We start from the raw sequence: 20,866 nt of genomic DNA on the forward strand, positions 1-20,866 counted from the left end.
ATTAAATTACATCACAATTAGCATAACAAAGTGATTGGTTAAACTTTCAAAACAAATAACGCGACTCTGCTAATGAACAGTGTTAATTGGCCAGTGTGCATTCTAAATAAAACATGTAGGTAAACATGTGTTTTAGTTAAACAATTTTACAATTCAGTTCCCTCTTCTTATTTTTCACAAAATGAGGACAGACGTGGAAAGAAGTGAGAAAAAAACAAAACAGAAAAAGAAGACTCAAAACGGAATATTGCCAGGGGGATTTGTAAGCTGAAATATAAAATGTGTAGCATTTAATTTTATTGCGCTAAAGAACCTATTATATGCCAGACTCTGGAGAACAATGTAAATTATCTGCCTTCAAAATGGAGTTTGGCCAATTCTCCATGTGAACTAATCACATAGCTCATTATGCATTAGGGTATTAAATTATGAAGAGGAGTCCCTTTCGCATTCCTGCACAAAGCCCTATGAAATGTTAATAATATGCCCACAATAGCCCAATAGCCTTGCTCACCCTCATCAATATTTAAGTAAACAAATTATCCCACTTGTCTTCGATAAAGATAATTAGTGCTTCACCGATTATCAGTCTTGTGACCTCTCTCCTCTTCAAACTACAACATCTGCTCCAAAGATTTTTTTTCTACACCAAGAGATAGGAGAAAAACAAATAAGTCAAACTTCAAGTAAAAGCTTTGCCCTCTCAAAACACACATCTGCAACTGATAAATATTGGATTGTTATTAGCTTATGAAAGGTTATACAGTGGATGTGCCCTTTCATTATGTTTAACCGTAGTAGTGAATCTCTGTCCTCTTGATTTTAATGATCAATGGTTAGCATAGAAAGCAAGTAGCAACATCTGAAAAGAGCACAAAATACCACAGCAAGTGAGTTCACACATGCATACACTCATACAAACACACAAACACAAAGCCACATCAGTGCACACACTCACTCATACGCACGCACACGCGCACACACACACACACACACACACACACTGAGCCATTCATCAGCACTAATTAAGCAGCAGATTAACAGAGCCTGCAGACCAAGGCTGCACAGTTACACAGTGGGACGACCAGCGGGGAAGGCAGGAGACACAGCCCGGCGATAAAACACAACCGTTAAACACAGCCAAGAGGTTGGAGTCGACTACGGATGACACAGGATTGACGGGTGGATGGATGGATAGATGATAGATGGATGGACAGAGTCTGCCTGACTTTTTTTTTTGTCTTTTTTTTTTTTTTTACCTGAAGGTGAGGAGTGCCAGAGAGCTTGACCAGGGAACAGAGTGCTTGCCTCTGCCACCGCCGAGGGTGTCTAGCAGCAACGGCCGCAAGTCGACTGGTGTCACCCCGTGGAGAGGCAACACTATCTGTGTCATCACTTCAGCCGTGTTTATGGGGGATGGCATCATAAACAAGACAGCCATATCCCCCCCCCCCCTCCCCCCAAGCCACCACCCAGCCCCCGCCCCAGTTCCCCATGCTCACTCTCTGCTCTCCCTCACTCGCCACCTCACCACCACCACCGTGCCATTCATGCATACTTAAATCACCCTCGCCCCATTAAAAAAAAGAAAGCCCAGACGCTTCTCCTGACAATTATTCTATCATTTCCAGTTGTCACCGGGGCAATTACCGACCGGGGCCCCCTGTGCGGGTCGTACATGCAGGCCTGATAGGAAAGGCTAGAGTTCGGGGAAAGAAGGAAAAGAGTGAGAGAGGGGACAGCAGAGGGAGAGTGTGTGTGTGAGTGCGTATGTGTGTGAGCATGAGTGTGAATGGAAGGGGGTGGGGGGGGTGGGGGGTGGGGGGGAGAGTAGTGTACAAAATGGAAATTTATGACAGAGACACGGCGGCTTCTTTTTCTCTCTACATTGGAAATAATTACACCATCATTTCTTATGCCTGCCGCTGATGAAATATATCACAATTACTGGAAAACACTACTTATCATTTCATTCCCCATTTTACTGAAAGTGGTAGACGAGGCAATTGTTAGTTAGATCTCTATTTTCCTGTCATTTAATTTAGGGAATGACCTTCAAATCTGATCATATTTATTTATATTAACTTACTTTTTACAAGTATAAAGAAAAAAGAAAAATTCTGTGCATTTGGGTGCAAATGTGTAAGAGCATGTGTGTGTGCGTAAGGTAGACCGTGTGTGTGGGTGGATCCTGTGTGTGAATGAGAGAGTGTGTGTGCGAGGGGATCTTCACACGGGAAGGGCTGTGACTACTTGCAGGATGCTCGCCGCCTCTCCCCTTGCACATCGGCTGCATGCTTACCGGGCAGCTCGCACTGCTTTTGCTCTAATCGCAAATCTGCTTCTCTGAACACTCCGTTTCTCTCTCTCTCTCCCTCTCTCTCTCTCGTGAAAGTGCACGCACACACACACACACACACACACACACACACACACACACACACACACACACACACACACAAAACAAACTCTTACAGACAACCTGCCCGACTGGCTCTCTACTCTGCTCTATGTACCCGGCATCGCTAAGACGAGAGGGAAACAGAGACAGACGAAGGGCTGGAGGACGCCGCGGCAAGAAGTGAGTTTGCGCTAAGGTATGTGTGTCTGGCTTTATTCTAGCACAGTTCAGTGATTTTCTTTTCAGCTCTGATTGTGTGCATGTCAAATTGTGTGTGTGTGTGTGTGTGTGTGTGTGTGTGTGTGTGTGTGTAGATGTAAAGAGTCTGAATGGGATTAGTGAACGGCTCAGTGGCAGTCGGTAGCCTCCACACCGCGCTCTGGCAAAGAGTGTATAGGGCTCTTAAAAACAATTAGCCATATCACATCCATGCGTTACCAAGTAAAATGCTATCACAAAGCACTGCTACGGTACCACAAGTACACATCCAAACAAAGTCATAAATAGACAGCAAAAGAGAGAGGGAGAGAGTGACAGATACAATGACCTACCTTTAAAACAATAAGCGAGAAATCCACTCGCTCCGGTAAAAAGCATTTGAAGAAGTATTCTCAGAAGCCTGGAAGCATTAGTGTGTATCAAAAAAGAAGAGAAGGGGAAAATGCCACTAGTAGAAATCAGAGCATCAAAAGTGGGGAAAAAAAGGTGGAAAAAAGTAAAGAGAAGCTAGCTGACGCTTACTGTCAAAGGCATCAGCAGAGAAGTATTTACAGCGGTATTTACAGTAGTGCGAGGGGAGAGCACCTCTGCCTGGTCACGTCTGAGAGACAGTTGCCGTTTCAGTGCTGCCTAATTAAAACAAGTCAGGCAGCCCCACTGGATTGTTTTGACGCCTGAGGACCAATAGTACACAAAAACCAGTGGCTTGATCGGTGGGGTACGGGGGCTGGTCGTGGGGAGCGGAGAGGTGGGGGCCGAGGGTGGCGAGAGTTGGCAAAGGAATGGTGAGGGGGGTGTAACTGTGTGTGTGTGTGTGTGTGTGTGTGTGTGTGTGTGTGTGTGTGTGTGTGTGTATGTATATGTATGGGGGGGGGGGTTCAGAATAGGCGTTTTGTAGAGGAATCTGAAAGGGGAGGGAGACCACAAAGGTTTAGAACTCGGGAGACCTCCACATGCCGAATGCTCCCTGACTTCTTTTTGACAAAATACTAAGATGATGCTTTTCGATAGTCTTTTGCCAATATGCTACCACCACTGTCTACACTCTAAATAGCTTTTTAAGCATGAAACAATACGCTAGGTCAGACTAAGTCTATGGGAAGGGTTTAAATATCTTATTTAAAAAAAAAAGTGAAACACAAGCTGACAAACATTTCACAGCTTTCACCCTCAGCCACAGTTTTTTAAGCTTGGTTTACCACTTGATAAAAGGCAAACGTGTCTGCACAGATGTCTGTATTTGTCTATAGTTATAAGTCTCTCCTAATGAATTAGTTCAGTATCTCTAACTGGGACCGCAAAACAGCCGGCCCCCACTTCCTGCTAAAGAAGCCGACCAAAACCTGAAGCGAGCTGAATTAAGCCGGGCTGGGCTCAGATGTGCTGAATGTGATGTAGCAACATGTTTCCCCTACAGTAAACAATGCACAACAGGCAATGAGCTGGAACATTTAGGGCTAATGGTGTTTGCCAATCCTTTTGTCAATTTTGTTTGTGTTTCTCTCTCTCTCTCTCTCTCTCTCTCTCTCTCTCTCTCTCTCTCTCTCTCTCTCTCTCTCTCTCTCTCTCTCTCTCTCTCTCTCTCTCTCTCTCTCTCTCTCTCTCTCTCTCTCTCATGCCACAGATGTTTTTCTTAGTCGCTCCAACAGACAGGAATCTACTGGCAAGAAGAAAGGCTCGGTCTTCCCCAGGAGAGGAGTACAAAGCCCCCAGTCTGCACACAACAGATGCAGAAAGCCAGTCCATCTGCCACCAGCTCATTCTGCCACATGGGCCTGAGAGATTTAATACAAGAAGGGACTCTTTTTTTTTCTGCTGACATAAGTTTGTGCCATATACATAGAATCAAATACAAACACACAACTAAATCTGGCAGAGATGCAACTCCAAAATTGAATTCAAAGATATACACTAACAGACACACACATGCAGGCATACAGGCAGCAACAGCAAGAGGTTATTGAGAGTGCAAGAACTTTTATGTTTTAAAGAGAGGCACCCAGGGCAACTATGACAGATTTATTTAGGAAAAGATGTAGCCCCTAGCGTGGGGTAAAAACCACTTGAACTCGCAGCTCTGAGCGGTGCACTGGCATGATTTAACAGGCTCTGAATAGCACATTATCTCCCAGGCTCCGCTGGAGCATATTTCAGCTGTATGATATCATTATTTAGAGACCAACACAGACCAAAAGATGTAGCATTTTCATTAGTGTCAACTCCCTGAGCTCTGAGGCAGGGAGGGTAAACACTAAACAATCATGGCAGAGTGAGAGAGACAGCGGGAGTTGAAGCAAGTGAGAGAAATAGAGAGAGGGGGATGACAAGAGTGCAAAAGCAAGCAAGAGAGAAAAAAAACAGTGACAGAGAGAGGCAAAGGGGGCCAACATTAAACAACTGCTGTTAATTGCTCTAAGCATCCACATTATGCCAGTAATTTCCCCATTTCCCTTTCAGCGATAAGGGCTTCAGGATAGAAAGCTCCTTTAGCCCCTTTAATAAACTACTCAGAGTGCCTCACTGGAAAAGACAAACAAGAGGCCCCTGGCCTTAGAAACATTCGCTTCACTGGGGGGAATGCTATGCCTATTTCTACACATCTGTGACAATTGTGCGCCTCCTCCCTTCAGGTATTTATTCCCTACGTCTCTTCTTCCAGTGCTTTCCGCTGCCAAGGTCAACGGAGACAAACAGGCCCACCAGCGTCCTGATGTGGTGGCAGCAGAACAGGGAAAAGAGAAAGAGAGATAGACATGTGTAATGGGTACAGTGGGGAGGGGTGAGAGTGGCAGCAGCTGGTTACCAACCCTGGCAGGAGCAGCAGCAGTGGATCTGTGATGCAGTGCAACGACGCAACAACGATGGCGACGGATGTTGCTTCCCTTCTCCCGGCACGGCTATCATTTTCACAGTTTACACACACACACACACACACACACACACACACACACACACACACACACACACACACACACACACACACACACACACACACACACACACACACACACACACACACACACACACACACACACACACACACACAATTAATTTTCAATTAAAGCCCCACCGTTAAGTGCATTGCCTCTGGTGCATTTGACAAAGTCAAGCGCCCATAACAGGTTTCCCTCGTCATTTCTGCCACCACTTCCGTGGTACCAAGAGCCATGAGGCTTGTCAGTCAGAAGCAGCCCAGCCTTCCGCCATGTGAATCACTCCTTATTAACCCTTTAACAACCATTAGATGGAAACGTGCACGCTAGTGAGAGAAATGAGTGAAATTTAGAATAGAAATACACTTTGTACGTGTTTAAATTAAATTAAAAGCATGCATGACCTTTTAAATATACACAAGTGGAACGAGGACAAAAGACAAAGAGAATGGCGCAGGGAGACAAAGACTGTGGCTTTTCTCTGACTGAGTGTTGTTTTTATTGAAGCCCAAGTGCCAAGAGCATCAATGATGCATTGGAAGGTTATCCATTTGACTTCCCTCCTCCCTCGTCCATTCTCACATTTAAGAGCTAGTCAGACAAAATTAAGTGATTTTACTGTCTGTTAAAATATGCTCAACTGCCCTTAACAACTCCCACACAGTGATAACCACTGAATCCAAAGAGCAAAACACCACACACATGGCATAGAGCACACATATCAGCACCATTCATTAGTTGCCACACAAATGTTCCACAAGCACAATTCATGAGCCACTTAGTCCTGCCTACAGATAAATAAATAAAAAGCCAAATAAGGCATAATGAGGGGGTTAGGGCTCTTTTTAGTCCTGGGCAATGTTGATCACATGATATGTTGCTTATGGCCAGAGAGCAGAGACCATTACGGACCGGTGATTATATAAGTGGTTGAAAGGCAGCACCATTTTAATATACTGTACTTAAGCACCAGGGTATCCATGGCAACTTGCCCTGCACCGTGCATTCAGAAAATCCCTAATGAAATGCCTATTAAGTGGCTGATAATGACAATGTCCAAATATATTTGCATATGTATTTCACTGCAAAAAAATGAGAGCAGTGAATAAAAAAAAAAAAACAATAAAGAGGGGCCTGATTACTGCAATCACAATAATAAATATGGTGATTCTGTTTTGTTTGTTGTTTGAAAATGGCAGTTATTCTCAGAAATATACCATTTCTAAAGCAGTGAATAAGACAAATGTAAGGCTTGGTGATCTGGTCTACAAAATAACTTATTTATACAAGTATAAAATATACATATACACACAAAACTTATACAAGGAAAAATAAAAGTAGCGGCGATGGGTGTGAATTGAGGTCTCATTGCCTTGGGAGTCTCCACATGTGACTTCCATTTGCGACTTTGGCTGAGTGCCCAACAGGACATCCCTGAGAGAGTGTTTGCTTGACTCAATATCAACAGCCCGAGTAAGCAGCCGGGGCTCTGGCCAAGCCCGGCCTCGGGTTCCTATTGAAAATAAACCAGGCTGTACATTCACTGGGCCCAGAAATATCAACATGCGCTGCAAGGAGCCAGGTATAGCACTCAGCAGCGTTCCGCTGGTGCCTCTCCAAGGCTTAATGATACCTGCGCCTCCCCTCCAGCTGCTTCTGCAGACGCCGCTGCTACACACAGACAGCAGGCGGGCGGGAATTAAAGTATACATTACAGCAGAAAAATAAAAAGAGATCGAAATGACAGAAGTCAGACAGTTCAAGCTGACCGGGCCTCTTGAAACGAAGGAGCTGGTAGACTAGCGACAGACACTCCACATTAAATTGGCCCTCCTGCGCCTCCTCTTATTTTCCCACCATCACAGCTGCCTCCGATGCCCTACTCCCCCCTTCCTAAAAAAAATAGCTTTTCTTTAAAGCATATTTGAATTAAACGAGTTGCTGAAATCAAAGGCTCGGCTGAGCCGGGTAAATTTAAACAAGCAAGTGCGGCTCACAGCAGTTTACCTGTTATACAGCAGATTGGAATTAGATGAAAGAGCAGAGCATGGCAACTTCCCCCTTTTTCACAGTCGTAGATATCATGCAGTAAAGGTGGTTGCAGTTTAAATTAATTCCTTCTCACAGAAAAACTACATACTACTGAGGTTTTTATGTTCCTGGCCACTTAGATGTCATCAAGATGAAGGAACAGATTAAAAGAAAAGTGAGATACAATTGTCGTTTCACACGTTCAGATTTTCTGTTAGCGATTAATCTGAAACCCATTTATGACAGTGATCTGTAGTGTCTGAGAATCCCACAGCTCCAGCTCTGCCAAAGACATTATCTTTCCCAGAACCATGGCTACACAGTTGAATGGCAGCAAGACAAGCTCCACTAGCAGTCAAAAGAGCACAACACCTGTATATGCTATGCAACAACCGCGATCTCAGGTCAAAGGAATCCTGTCAATGTGTTTGCAAGTAGCAATGAAAAATACTTCCATGCGGGATGACAGAAAAAATTAAACACAGACCGTGAATTAGATAATGGAGAAAGTTTGGGAATGATCTCCAGAAGCTATTGATGCATGGAGCGTTCTGCTGGAGAGTGGACTTCAGAGTCCTCCGATTACCTCGGCCTTCTGACTTACTGCTGACACATTGGCTATCCATTCATGACTAAAACACCATTCAACTCGACACCAATAACACCTAAAAAAAATAAAAAAAACCTGATCATATTAATTCAGGAAAACGGCATTCCAGCAAAGAATAATAAACTCATTATATGGACATTTCAATCTCTTCTATTTTCCACACCGCGGCTAATTCAAACCTAATTTTTACTAGCCACTAATTTGAGGGCGAAAGGCGGGGGATAGGAATTACATCTGGAGGTAATTCATTGTGTGGAACTGAGCCCAGTGGAGGCTACAATACCCCCCCCCCCCAATCAAACCCGCCTCCACCTAAAAAAGAAGAAGAAAAAAACAACAGAGAGACAGACAAGACATAAAGAAGGAACTATTTAGGTGAGTATGACTTCCGGAGCACTGAAACGACACTTTCACAAAAATGTTTTCATTGCGCTGTCACCAGACACGGGCTGCAGAGGATATAGGTGCTGCAGGCACAGACAGAGAGACCGACAAAGACACTGATAAATAGGAGAGAGACGGAGAAAGATTTTTAGGAAACTTATTATCCAGTTTTGGCTCCTCCAGACAGCTGCACTGTTACAGGATTTGTTGAATAGCCAAAGATGTGGAGTCTAAGGAAGGGTGTGTGGGGGCGTTAATTTAGACTCTACAGTTGGGTGTTGTGCCCACTCTAAAGTCTCAGAGTTTATGAGGACGTCTCCCTCTCAAGTGACCAGCTACATCTGGGCTGCCTAAGTGGGGTGCCTAATAAATGGCACACTTTTCCAATGATCTGCAGTTTCAAAGCACTGAGTAAAGGGTATCCAGCTGTATCAATTTGACTGTACGGATGCAAAGTTAAGAGTTATTTGCAAGGACGTTTTTGTGAGAAGGAGAAGACTAGAAGTGAACATATTTGAAAGATTTTTCTTGATTACACCAAAGAAAGTCACACTGATCAAATTGGGAGAATGAAATATAAAAAGTTTGGCTCCCAAATATCCGGCACGGCGGAAAAAATCCCTACAGGAGGACATTAGCATGTGATAGAGTAACTTGCCTCAGTCCCTTCCACATCCGAACACCCTGCTCTCTACTTCCATCCACTGCCACCCCTCAAACACTAAATGTGTTTTCCAAATGAAAATAAACGGAGTCCGACTGGTTTGAGGCAGTCATACTCTGGAATATGAGATCAAATAAAGGCTTCTGTGGAGGCTGAAAGGAGAAATGAAATGGCTTCTGAGGGGAGATGTACCGAGTAATAAAATTACTCCTTTATATCTTCCTAAACAGCACATGTTCCCCTGGAGTAGGTGAGAGCTTCTCTTTGGTCAAAGACAAGTATGCAAGTGGCAATTTTTCCGTCAGGGAAGATTCCCTGATACACTTCTTGGGTCTTGGCGCGCTGCAATTTTCTTGACGAGAAACTATTTCAGCAACAAGTTAAGCGGAACTTTGGAAGTTTCACTTTGATGATGTGCTGGTACACGCTGTCATTGAAAGGTTCCATTAAATTGGAACAGCAAGATGATTCATAAGCCTACTGCTTTTCAATGAGTTTAAACTAGGCTGAAATGTTCGGATGAACGATTGTATTTTATACTAAAACATACAGTTGACTTGGAGCGGACCATGATGTCACTACTTGAATTGGTTAGCTATTCCGGTTATACAAGCACCATTCCATTTGGCATTGGGGGAAATTTGCCTCAAAAGTATGAATCCAACTACTTAAAATCATGCAATTGATTTATATTCTTAAAAAGCTGGTCACAATAATATTCAGATGGGCTTTTTTGCTACGGCAGAAGGGCTATATTAAAAGGAAATTTGCAATTGGAGAGAATACATTATAATTCATTATACAGTAGCTATTAAACCTTCAGTAAAAATGCTTTAGTACAAGGATTGAGCCACTTATCATACCTACTCACTACCTTTAAAAGCTGTCCAGGTTCAGTACTCTGAGTGGCAAAAAAGCAATCGCTGATGACTTTGAAAATAGGACTAGATGTACAATTTATCAAAACAGAAAAAGGCTGGCAGGGATTTCAGAGAATCAAGAGTTGTAACTGTTTGTTCAAAATCACAGAAAAGACTGCAATTTAAGGAAATAAAAAAAAGAAAATTCAGGCGACACCATTTTTTAAAGTTATCAACAGAGTGGTTTGGCTTATACTGTCCACAAATTGCTTCAGGAAATTGAAATAAGAAAAAGTGTATGTTGCACGGATCACAACCTTTTATCACGAAATCGGTGTGCCTTTCCAACACTATGGTTGAATGTGTTCTCTTAATGAGCTTAATCTAAGAACATTTTACAGCAAATAAATAAATTACTTGCAGATGTACACAAGTATCAATGTTTCAGTATGTTTAATGCAGTCTTGGCATGTAATTAAGTAGTTTACAGCTGGTTGATGAGGTTTGTGCTGCGACTATGAATTCATTTCTGCCATGAGCAAAATATAGAACTTTATTCTCAGTGACAACCTGCAAGACTGTTGTTTACAAACATACAGAAGTGGAGAGCAGACTCATTAGAGATCTCACAACACGAGGCCCCAAAAATAGTGTGTGGAGCGTGCATCAGTGGCTTAAAAACACTTGTCAAGCTATCATCATGGCTGACTTTTAATTTACACAAAAGGCACCCAATTATACTTGGAGGCAACATTTTCACCACTTTGCGAACTTGGGAAACATCATTAACTTTCTCTCTGTATTGTCTTTTGCCCCCGTCGAAGCCAGTTGCCGTCTATCCAGGAAGACAAATGGCAAAGGGGATGTTTCTGACAGCTTAAAAGTACCCATCAGCTGCCGGTGAGACATCTCCCTGCACATCCAGCCCCGAACCTCCCCAAACAAACAGCAGGCTCTACTTCAAATACATAGCAGGACTATTAGGTAATCTTCGCTTTTGTTCACTCTCCCTGAGCCTTGGTGACTTACCTCAATCTCTCCCTGTTCCCCCTCCTGCCTTCAAGCTGACAACACGTAATGCTGCCAAGACTATGGGATTGCACCATGATGAATGGCTAGAATTGTCTGGAAATGTACACATGCTTTCTTGTGTATTCAAAGAAGTTGTGTTTGTTGTGATTATGATCTTGATAGTACCAGTTTGGTTTTAAAGTGAGGGGGGGGGAAGAAAAGAGGAGGGCGGTAGCACAAGGGCTCTTTGTTTTGGGACGGGACAAATCTGAGGTTTCCTTTTGGATATTCAATATCCTGCAAGGTACAAAACAGAGTTACAGTAGTCTAGTGTCTGGGTTTGTATTTTTTTTGGAGGGAGGGGTGCAGCAGTTTGCTATGTGTGTCTGTGAATTGTTGCATGCTTCTTAGTCAATTGCTGTGTGGCTTGCGTGAGTCGCTTCCACCAAAGCCTGGGAAATCAATCAATCTGCGAAAAAATACCTCTTATGCCAGATGTGGCACTTGAAAAAAAAAAAAAGACTTAAAAGACTTGCTTGTATTAGGGACTCTTAGGGTCCGAACAGTATAAAACCATGTTGAAATTAAATATTTATTACAGACGAATCAAGCTGTCAAAATGCTACTTACTCCACTTTGAATTCCTGCTTGTTATTTTAGGTGGCTTCTCTTAGGCACGTAGCATGTCAAATCTGCAAGTGTGTAAACGTCTCACTCTTAAACATATCTCCACTATTTACTTCACGAGTTGCCGAGGAGAATGAAAGACAAATGTTTCATTAGCAGGTGACTTTTTTTTCTTCTTTTTTTTACAAGTCTTCAGTAGTTCCGCTCCTTGACACATATACGTGCACTCTTGCATACACTGACTATAATTATCAATGCAATGCTTGCTATAGGGAGCTGAACTTTTCACACCTTTCAAAGCCACAAAATTGGATGGTTTTGTGGTTGTGCAGCTGCTGCTCCACGCTAATGCAAAGCGGTGTCATATGAAAAATATTCCTCTCCCCAAACCACAGGGCTGGTCATTAATGAAACACAGGCCGTGCAGTGAGGTCATACAGAGTCTAGATTTCAGCAGCCACACTTAAAAACCGCTCACAGAGAATAGAGAAACATGAACACAAATCAGATTCCAGCTCCAAGGACGGGGAAAATAAATAAATAGAGAAAGGCACTGGCCCCTCTCACATTTTCCCCCAGCGCTCTGCAAACAACCGTCAACTGCAGCTCAGAAACAGCTCACAATGAGAGCAGACTAAACAATCTGGTCCCGGCCAAGGAAAATGCTAAGCAACTCTGCACACAGGATGTCTTACCCTAATTGCCAACTATCAAATCTCACAATGGAATCTATCCATTTGGCAACATCTTCACAGCAAACTTGGCAATATACTTTTGCTTTTAAAAGTGTCAACTTTTGTGATGAGTAGACAGGACGAAACAGAGATGGAGAAACAGAGTTGTTGAGAATTTCATTTCTATCTTGGATTTGCTGGGGTTTATTGAGCTTACAGGAAAACTAGCAATAATGTGTGCTGGGAGGGGGGAAAAAAAACTTTGATTAGCTAAAAGGTGCTAGGGGTCTTGTAACCGAGTGATTAAAATCCTCAGCATTAAGATAAACAGACTAAATAGGTCCCTTAAGACGTGCACACTCAGGAAGGAGGGAGAGCAAGGGCAAGCCCAAGTCAGCGAGCGAGAGAGACTGACAGACTGTACTGGAGGTGGGCATGGGAGCGTAACTGGAGCCTTGGGACTGGTATAAGAAACAGGGTTACCAGGAGAGGGACCGGGCTTAAAACAGGAAAGTAATGGACAGTCTCCACCAGCCACCATGTGGCATTGTATTTTCCAGCCAGTCAAAGCCATGCTCGCAGAGACCCCATGACTTCAAACAGCCAAAATAGCAGCACATTCATGAAACAGAACAGAACTACTGGGAATTTAAGAAGGCAGGGGAAAAAAGAAAATGCGCGCACACACACACACACACACACACACACACACACACACACACACACACACACACACACACACACACACACACACACACACACACACACACACACACACACACACACACACACACACACACAAAAGGTAGCAGGCCTCGACAGCAGATGGTAAAATTAACATTTCAACAGTTCCTTCCTTTCATGTAGGTCTCGGCAGAATGTTTTCTATTTAAAAAAAAAAATAAAATAAGTAAGAGGGGCTTGGGTTTTGGTAAGATACAGTGGTGCAGAAGGCATCTGGAAAAGGGGAAGAGGAATATTGGCGTATTGCTCCTGATGGTCCACCTCAATGAAAAATTAAATAGGTCTGTTTTGCAGGTTTCCCCTCTCTGGAGTGCCCTAAGCTGTGTTATGGAAACATCATCTTGGTAATTTATACGCCAAAGAACACCTGGTGATGAAAGAAAATTAACTATTCCTCCCTTTCTTTCTCCATTTAAAACCAAGCACTTTGGCTTTGTGGTCTCTCCCTTTGAAGTTTCTTTTTCCACCTTTTTTAATGTCCATCCATTTGGCTTATTTTGCAAGAAGTTGGCATCTATTGTAGTGTTAAGTCGTTCACAAAATGCTTGTCAGATTTCATTTTAAAGTCTTGATATACACTTCAAAAGGTGCTGTAGAGATGTTATCATGGAGAGACTGGAAGACAGAGGCATCTCTAATAAAGATCCAAACAATGGACAGCCTCTCATTTCCAACCCTGTCCAATGGAGCGTCTCAGTAGTACCCATTAATTTGGACACAGTTCTGGCTAAATTACATGTGTTCCACCTCTGTGACATTTTAAATGCAATTAAAAGCTGGTTATGGAAGTGTGCACGGACTTCCCTGTGATGAAGGGAAATCACTGACGTGATTAACATGCAAACGAGCTCCTGCTGGCAGACTAGATTGGGGTTTGAAAACCTCAATTACTTTTGTGTGATTATCTATTTACCAGTACACAGATTTCCATTTCTCATCTCCAGCCGAGTTCCCCATGCACGAGCCTCAATTATACATGGCACACCTTTATTTATGATGCGCAAGATGCTGAAATACAAGCTCTAGTTTTTTTTTCATGTGATATATTGCGTCTTTAAAGGCTGCTCATGAGGCAAGGCCACCAGACCAACACTTCCTAATGCTGAGCCATTTGCTTTGTGAGCACTTAATATGAGCTTGACCCCCACCACCCTACACACCCCAATCCATCCATCCAACCTCTATTTAAACTCAGTTTAATCCCCCTCCCTGTTAGACAGTGGAGAGAGTAATGGACAAAGGGCAAGCATTTTTCCCTTTCAAATGAATTTAATGTTTTAGTAATTTGTATTTATTTCTAAACTCCAAACTATAACAAACAATAAAGCCCTTTAAAATGCATGAATGACTGTGTGTGTGTGTGTGTGTGTGTGTGTGTGTGTGTGTGTGTGTGTGTGTGTGTGTGTGTGTGTGTGTGTGTGTGTGTGTGTGTGTGTGTGTGTGTGTGTGTGTGTGTATGTGTATTTTCAGGTAGGAATGGGCCGGTATAAGATTCTGACATTATGATAACCTTCAGCAAAAATATCACGGTTTCACGGTATTGCAGTGATAGCTATAAATATTATTATTATTATTATTATTATTATTATTATTATTATTATTATTTTGTAAATGTAAATTTTTGAACACAATGTATTTTATTTTGAAACACTGCACACTGGCAGGGAGAGGGATTTCTAAACTGCACATTCTGTACTCAAAGGCTCATAAAAAACAGCTCATACCTTAGGAACGGTATGACAGAAAATTTTAGTGGTTTTGAAATCGTGACTTTTTCAAACCTCGGTATACCTTGAAACCGGTAACCTGCCCATGCCTATTGGGAGGAAGGTGTGAGACTGAAATGAACTGCAGGAACACTCCAGGCCTTACAGTTTTTATCATGTTGATGTAGTTGTTAAAGTAACGCCTGGCAGCGCAGGAGGAATGCTACTTAATTCATTTAAACTGCTGAATAGTGACAGTTTTCCTAAAAGAATTACAATAAAATATACTTTACATGTTTTAAGCTGGCAAGATTCAAGACTCTGAATAAAAACCATCCAACTTTTCTTTTAAGGAAAATAAGCATCAGGCAAAAAGAATGACAATATTCCAAAACATTCCAAAATATTAATGAACTACAGTGCAGTAACTGTGCCAATGTGTACTAGCTTTTTGACCATGTTATATGAAGTAAAAAAAATAAAAATTGTATAGTGCATGATCATATTGTTTGTCAGTTTTCCCGCATGTTTTTCAGTGCCCAGGGACAGGAAGCGAAAGAAAAGACATGCATATCTGTGGCACAGCCAGGCTTTTCACATTGTGCCCAGCATACATAAAACATGCCCTGTTGCTTCAGCTGGAGCAAAAAGGAAAACAGTGCCATCAAGTGAAATTTCTGAGGATGCCTCAAACACTTTAGCAGCTAGATCTATGACCTTATCAAACTAAAGGCAGGAGAAGAAGATTCTTCTTCTGTAAACTTCAATTAACAGTATTTATTCATCCAAAACAAGATATTTTGTCTTGTCAAACAGATACCTCATCACTGATATCCAATACTTATTAAACATACTGTTTTAAATATTGTAATTCAAATGCATTCTGCAAAAAGATATTCTTCAAACCTTTTACTCTGGATGGGAATATCAGACACAGAAGCACCTCCCAATCAAGTAGGGAGATGATAAGACAATAAATGAACATGATGCTTTGCTGACTTCATGTTCAGAATCCTGTTTAAGGTACCTCAGGAACAAAGGGAATCATTATTACTATTTGAACTCAGTTGCCAGGACTTGGCTACAACACTGGTACAAGGTTGCTAGAGTAGGTAGAGAGAGAGAAAAGGCAGTAGATACAGCATATTGAGGGAGTGAAACTGGTGGTGGCGGCTAGAATCATGAGTGAGAGCGAATAACAGAGACAGAGAGGGGCAGAGCTTAGATAATGGCAGATAATGGACAATTAACTCAGGCTAGTAGTGCCGGCTGCAGTGAATAGCAGCTTGTGGTGCAGCAAGTCCCCGATCACCACTCAGCCATATTCACATTGGGAATACAGGCGATATCAAGTTGCAGACAACCAGGCCTCAGAGGTGTACACGCTGCATTAGCAATCTTCACAATGCCTTTAAACAATGCTTGATACCAACAAAGTGTCCCAAAGTGTAAATGCAAGCACTATGCCAATGGGAAGTCTGTGGTGCCATAACCTTGTCCATTGTTTCATGTCCTTCCACCATCAAAATAAACCCAGGAGCTGTAAACCCATTAAAAAAAAGTGACATACTGCCATTTCTGGATGCAGACATAGACATTAGCATAATTAAACCTATATAAAAGCTAATTTCATAAATAAATGAGGGAATGTCACCACTGTGCATCACACAAACAATGCATGTGTTCATATTGGGGGCTCCAGAAGTGTTTTAACTGCCCACCCAGCCCCCCACCCCCTTCAAGCTCCATCTAAATCTATTGATCTGTGAAACACAGGGACCCAAGGGAGGCAATTCACTTAATATCATACATCTAATGATGAGATGAATAACGATTATACCATTTGGTAATTAAACGTCTTACAAACCATTTAACTGTCTGTGCGTCAGGAAGGGTCGCTGGAGGTCGCGACGATTGTTTTTCATTTCTTGCGCGGCACGAAAGCGAGGAGACACACGCAGGAGGTGGTGGCGGTAGAAAACAGTGCATGACACAATGGTGAAAACACACTAATGATTGTTAGCAGCTATGGCACTAATCCCAAATGCTGTCAAGACTTTGAAGGGAAAACAATTTGGAAGAAGCAAAGAAAATGGAGAAAAATAAAGCCAGACAAAGATCTTAGCTTCCCTGGATTTTTTTTCTTCCGTTTTATATTTAGAAATCTCATTAGCTCGCTTGTGCGTCCTTTACAATAAGAGATAAGTGAGTGAAAAAAATAAGATCATATTTATTGGTGAACTGTAAATACATGACAAGAGTGATGTGAAAGAAGGGGGGGGGGGGGTTGTACAGACACCTTACATCACTCTTTGTAAGAATGTGTCTGATCCACACAAAGGTGTGTTAAACACACGCTCTGAAAGCCAATTTACTGTCAACATCCACAACCCTAATCCCTACTTACAGGCAATAATTACCCAACATTGCCACGTCAATGTGCTGTTGTATGGACAGGCAAAATCCAAAGGCCTGTTCAGGGCTTATTTTTTTTTTTAGAACTGTAATGTAATGTATACAGTAAGTATGGGCAAGACAGGGATGTCAGGCGAAAACATATCTAAAGGTTTTGGAGGTTACAAAACATGCACCCAGATCACGTTGTCGAACTTCCATCCTATCCTCAGAGGGCTAACAATACCTTTCTTTTGTATCTGGTTCGAGCACATTCACACAGCATTTACTGACAGAGGGATGTGTGTCATGCTCCTGGCTCCTTATTGAATGATAGCTAGTAAACATTGTCATTCCAAAGAGCGACAGGATTAAAGCCTGCTTTGCCCATTGAGGGGAACAGTACGCGGAAAGAGAACCGGAACAATAGCCAAATGGAGGACGGTATCACAAGGGTCCAATGTCTGCCGTGATGAATATGTGGGAGATTATAACCCATTCCATCATTTCCATAATGTAAAACTCTCTTTCTTCTTCACCCGCCAACTATTCACTAAATAAATGAGAAAACTATCACTCGCGCTGAAATATTTGACAAAAGGCAGAAGGGAGGGAGACTGAGTTTTGAATGACCCCAGTGCCTTTGACAATAGAGGCGCTGTCCGGACACATTCGGAAGCAGCGGAGTGAGTAAGACCTGGTAGAGTATTTATCACCAGGCACAATGCAAATGTATTACCATGTCACCTATACCACTTTACTGCACAAAATGGAACCACGGTGAATACAAGGGAGTTTTATATAATACCAGGCGGAAATATGAATGCAGTGTCCTTTCGATGTGTGGCTTTACTGCCTCGCGAGCACTCTAACCTGAGGGATCATTCAGTGGACGTCAGTTTAAAACCCTGTAGCAACAAAGAGTCAGCCCTTGCATTTAAGCAATATGCTAACTAGCCTAGCTAATGAGTCTTTCCAACAAAACCCATTTGAATTGAACTGACTGACAACGGTTTGAAAGAACTTCCAACAAGAAAAGTAGTATTACAGAGTTCAGAGTAAAGAGAGCGCGAATGGAAGAAGTTGAAATGATCGAGACTACCTTTGGCTGTGGCTAAATTAATAACGTTTCCTAAAAGACTTTTTGAACATCTGTTAAAGCTTTCTGGTCAAGTATGGCTACAGGGAAATTAACACAGCAAAAAATAAATGAGCTTTGCATTATAAAGTTACTATATACTGACTGTATGCCATGTAATAATATAAGGGACCACTTGACTGCAGGCCCTTGAATCCAACTTTTCTAGAGAGCTCCTCAAAAAACATTAAACTTGTGAAATTCCTGAGCCATAGAAAATATCTCCCCACCCTGTGCTCCGCTCATACCTCAACACCACTGACTCCTTTTCAGCCATTTACTTGATGTGTGGCTGTTTATATGGGTGTATGTGAAAGACCGAAAGCCTCGCTACGTGTGTGTGTGTGTGTGTGTGTGTGTGTGTGTGTGTGTGTGTGTGTGTGTGTGTGTGTGTGTCTCATGTGCCCGATCACTGCAGTCTATTCCAGAGATTTCTCCCATGGTAACCTAGTTTATTTACTTTATCTACAATATAATGCTTCAGTGAACATTAGCAACTTTGAGACACAAGTTTCAATCAGTCGTCTAGCGGCGGTGTGTGCATGCTCGTGCGTGTGCTCAGCCAGGTGCAGAGAAGAGATGAACAGAGATGAACGGCTTTAAACCAAAGGACTGACAAAGAGGTCCCACAATAATACAAAATAAAAAAAACGGACAGCAGGGATAGCAGAAATAGAGAAGCAGGGAAGAAAGCCAGAAAAAATAAACTGCACAGGACAGCGGGGAGAAGAACTGGGAGGAAAGGTAGCGGGGGATTTAAAAAATAAAAAAGAGAGAAGCTAAATAAAAAGCTATATTGTGGTGAGAGACAGGGAGAAAGAGTGAGGAAGAAGGACAAAGGGAATGATAGAAATAGACAAAAACAAAGTGAAAGCATGGGAGAGAGAAAGAAAAATAATGAAAGGGAGACAAGGTGCTCTCCCTGGGTAGTAGCAGGTCTTGTCCAATAAACACAGGTGAGCAGCTCGACAGACCAGGACCACCAAGCTGACTGACAGCTGAGAGCTCTCACTGACCGCCAGCTTTATGTTACATGACATGAGGAGTGCAACTCAACTGACAAAGAGAAACTGCCCGCACCTCTCAGAGTGTGGGAGGGAGACGGCTTGGAGAAAGCACACACATATACCCTCACGCACTTGTGCACACATGGCTGTTTAAAGCGGCATCCACGCGCCGTGGCCACAAAGTTGCAAACACAAAAATACCCACTCTCCCACACACTCAGACAGGAGGAAAGCCATGCTATTTCCCTTCACAGGTGAGCAGAGGAAGGAAACACCCTTGTGCTTTAGTTACTTAGTGGGAGACAGTGAGGAGTTGTAGGGTGGGGGGTAGAATGTATGCTGTGTGCCAACTGAATCTTTTCCACATGACGGGCCTCGGGCTGTTTTTGTCAACTGCACTCTTGAGCAGCAAGGAGTCAGGTAGTGTGACCACATGATTGCCCATGAGGCAGTGTGGTGAGAGAGGAAGAAATGGGCAGAGAGAGAGGGAGTGAAAGGGAAGAGAGAGAGGGAGAAGGATCGGGGGCCAGGGACAGGACCGATGCAGCACGCATGATGAGGTGTAATCACAAACCCCATTCAGAGTGCAGTGGAGTTTGTCAACATACACACATTCACATTCCACTGTCTGTCAGCTCTATGACCCAAATCAAGCATGCTGTGTGTGTGTGTGTGTGTGTGTGTGTGTGTGTGTGTGTGTGTGTGTGTGTGTGTGTGTGTGTGTGTGTGTGTGTGTGTGTGTGTGTGTGTGTGTTTCCACACCACACACAGACAGGGATGCTTTCTGCCCATTTCGTCTCCAACCAGGTAGTAAGAGTTGCACTGTCTGGGCTTGTGGTTTGCGGTGAGGAAGCCAGATTCCAAGCTCTTGTAGGATTTCGCTGCCGCCTGTATCCCTTTTCAGCCCACGATCAAGTGATCATTATGAACAAAGGACTTGGCTTGTTGCCTCTGGAGTAAAAGCTTTTTCAGTAGCTGTGACCGTGTGGTAAGATTTGAAACATTTTCTTTAAAAAAAAAAAAAAAAAAAAAAAAAGAAAAAGAGAAAAAAAGAGAGAGAGAGAGAGAGAGAGAGAGAGAGAGAGAGAGAGAGAGAGCTACAGTGGAGAATAGCATTATCTGAAGGAATCTTAACGTCCCCCTCCAGACATGTTTTAAAGTATGTTAAAATACTCTGAGTATAATTAATATTTTGTTTAACACGGTTTTCCCACATAAAGTTTTTTTTTTTTTTAAACTCTCTCACTCATTAACAAATTCTGGATCTGGCCTCCCACCAATGCTGCCTGCGCTAGGTTGACTGGTGAAATGCAATGTGCATCAAGATGGCTTGAAACATAGGAGAGATTCAGCCATGTGTTTAAGCCTAATGCCAGTTTCAGACAGGAGGGTGAGTAGTGTGAATCATCGCTGTTTCCTTTTGGTGGCCATGTTAACCAATCTGCAGCGGTAGTATTGGCGTC

General features: G+C 42.7%; 1 protein-coding gene across 9 annotated transcripts in view; it reads right to left on the bottom strand.

Moving 5' to 3' along the window:
- Positions 1-20,866, bottom strand: part of foxp2 (forkhead box P2) — a 105,397-nt gene that overhangs the window by 69,918 nt on the left and 14,613 nt on the right. Inside the window, exon 4 of one of the 9 annotated variants that reach the window (XM_039791334.1) lies at positions 5,428-5,517. The exons of the other annotated variants lie outside the window; for them this stretch is intronic. The gene's annotated coding sequence lies outside the window, so the exon portion shown is untranslated. The remainder of the gene's footprint in view (positions 1-5,427; positions 5,518-20,866) is intronic. 9 annotated transcript variants of the gene reach the window in all.

The sequence above is a fragment of the Perca fluviatilis genome, chromosome 23 (assembly GCF_010015445.1).
Source record: "Perca fluviatilis chromosome 23, GENO_Pfluv_1.0, whole genome shotgun sequence".
Lineage (NCBI taxonomy): Eukaryota > Metazoa > Chordata > Actinopteri > Perciformes > Percidae > Perca > Perca fluviatilis.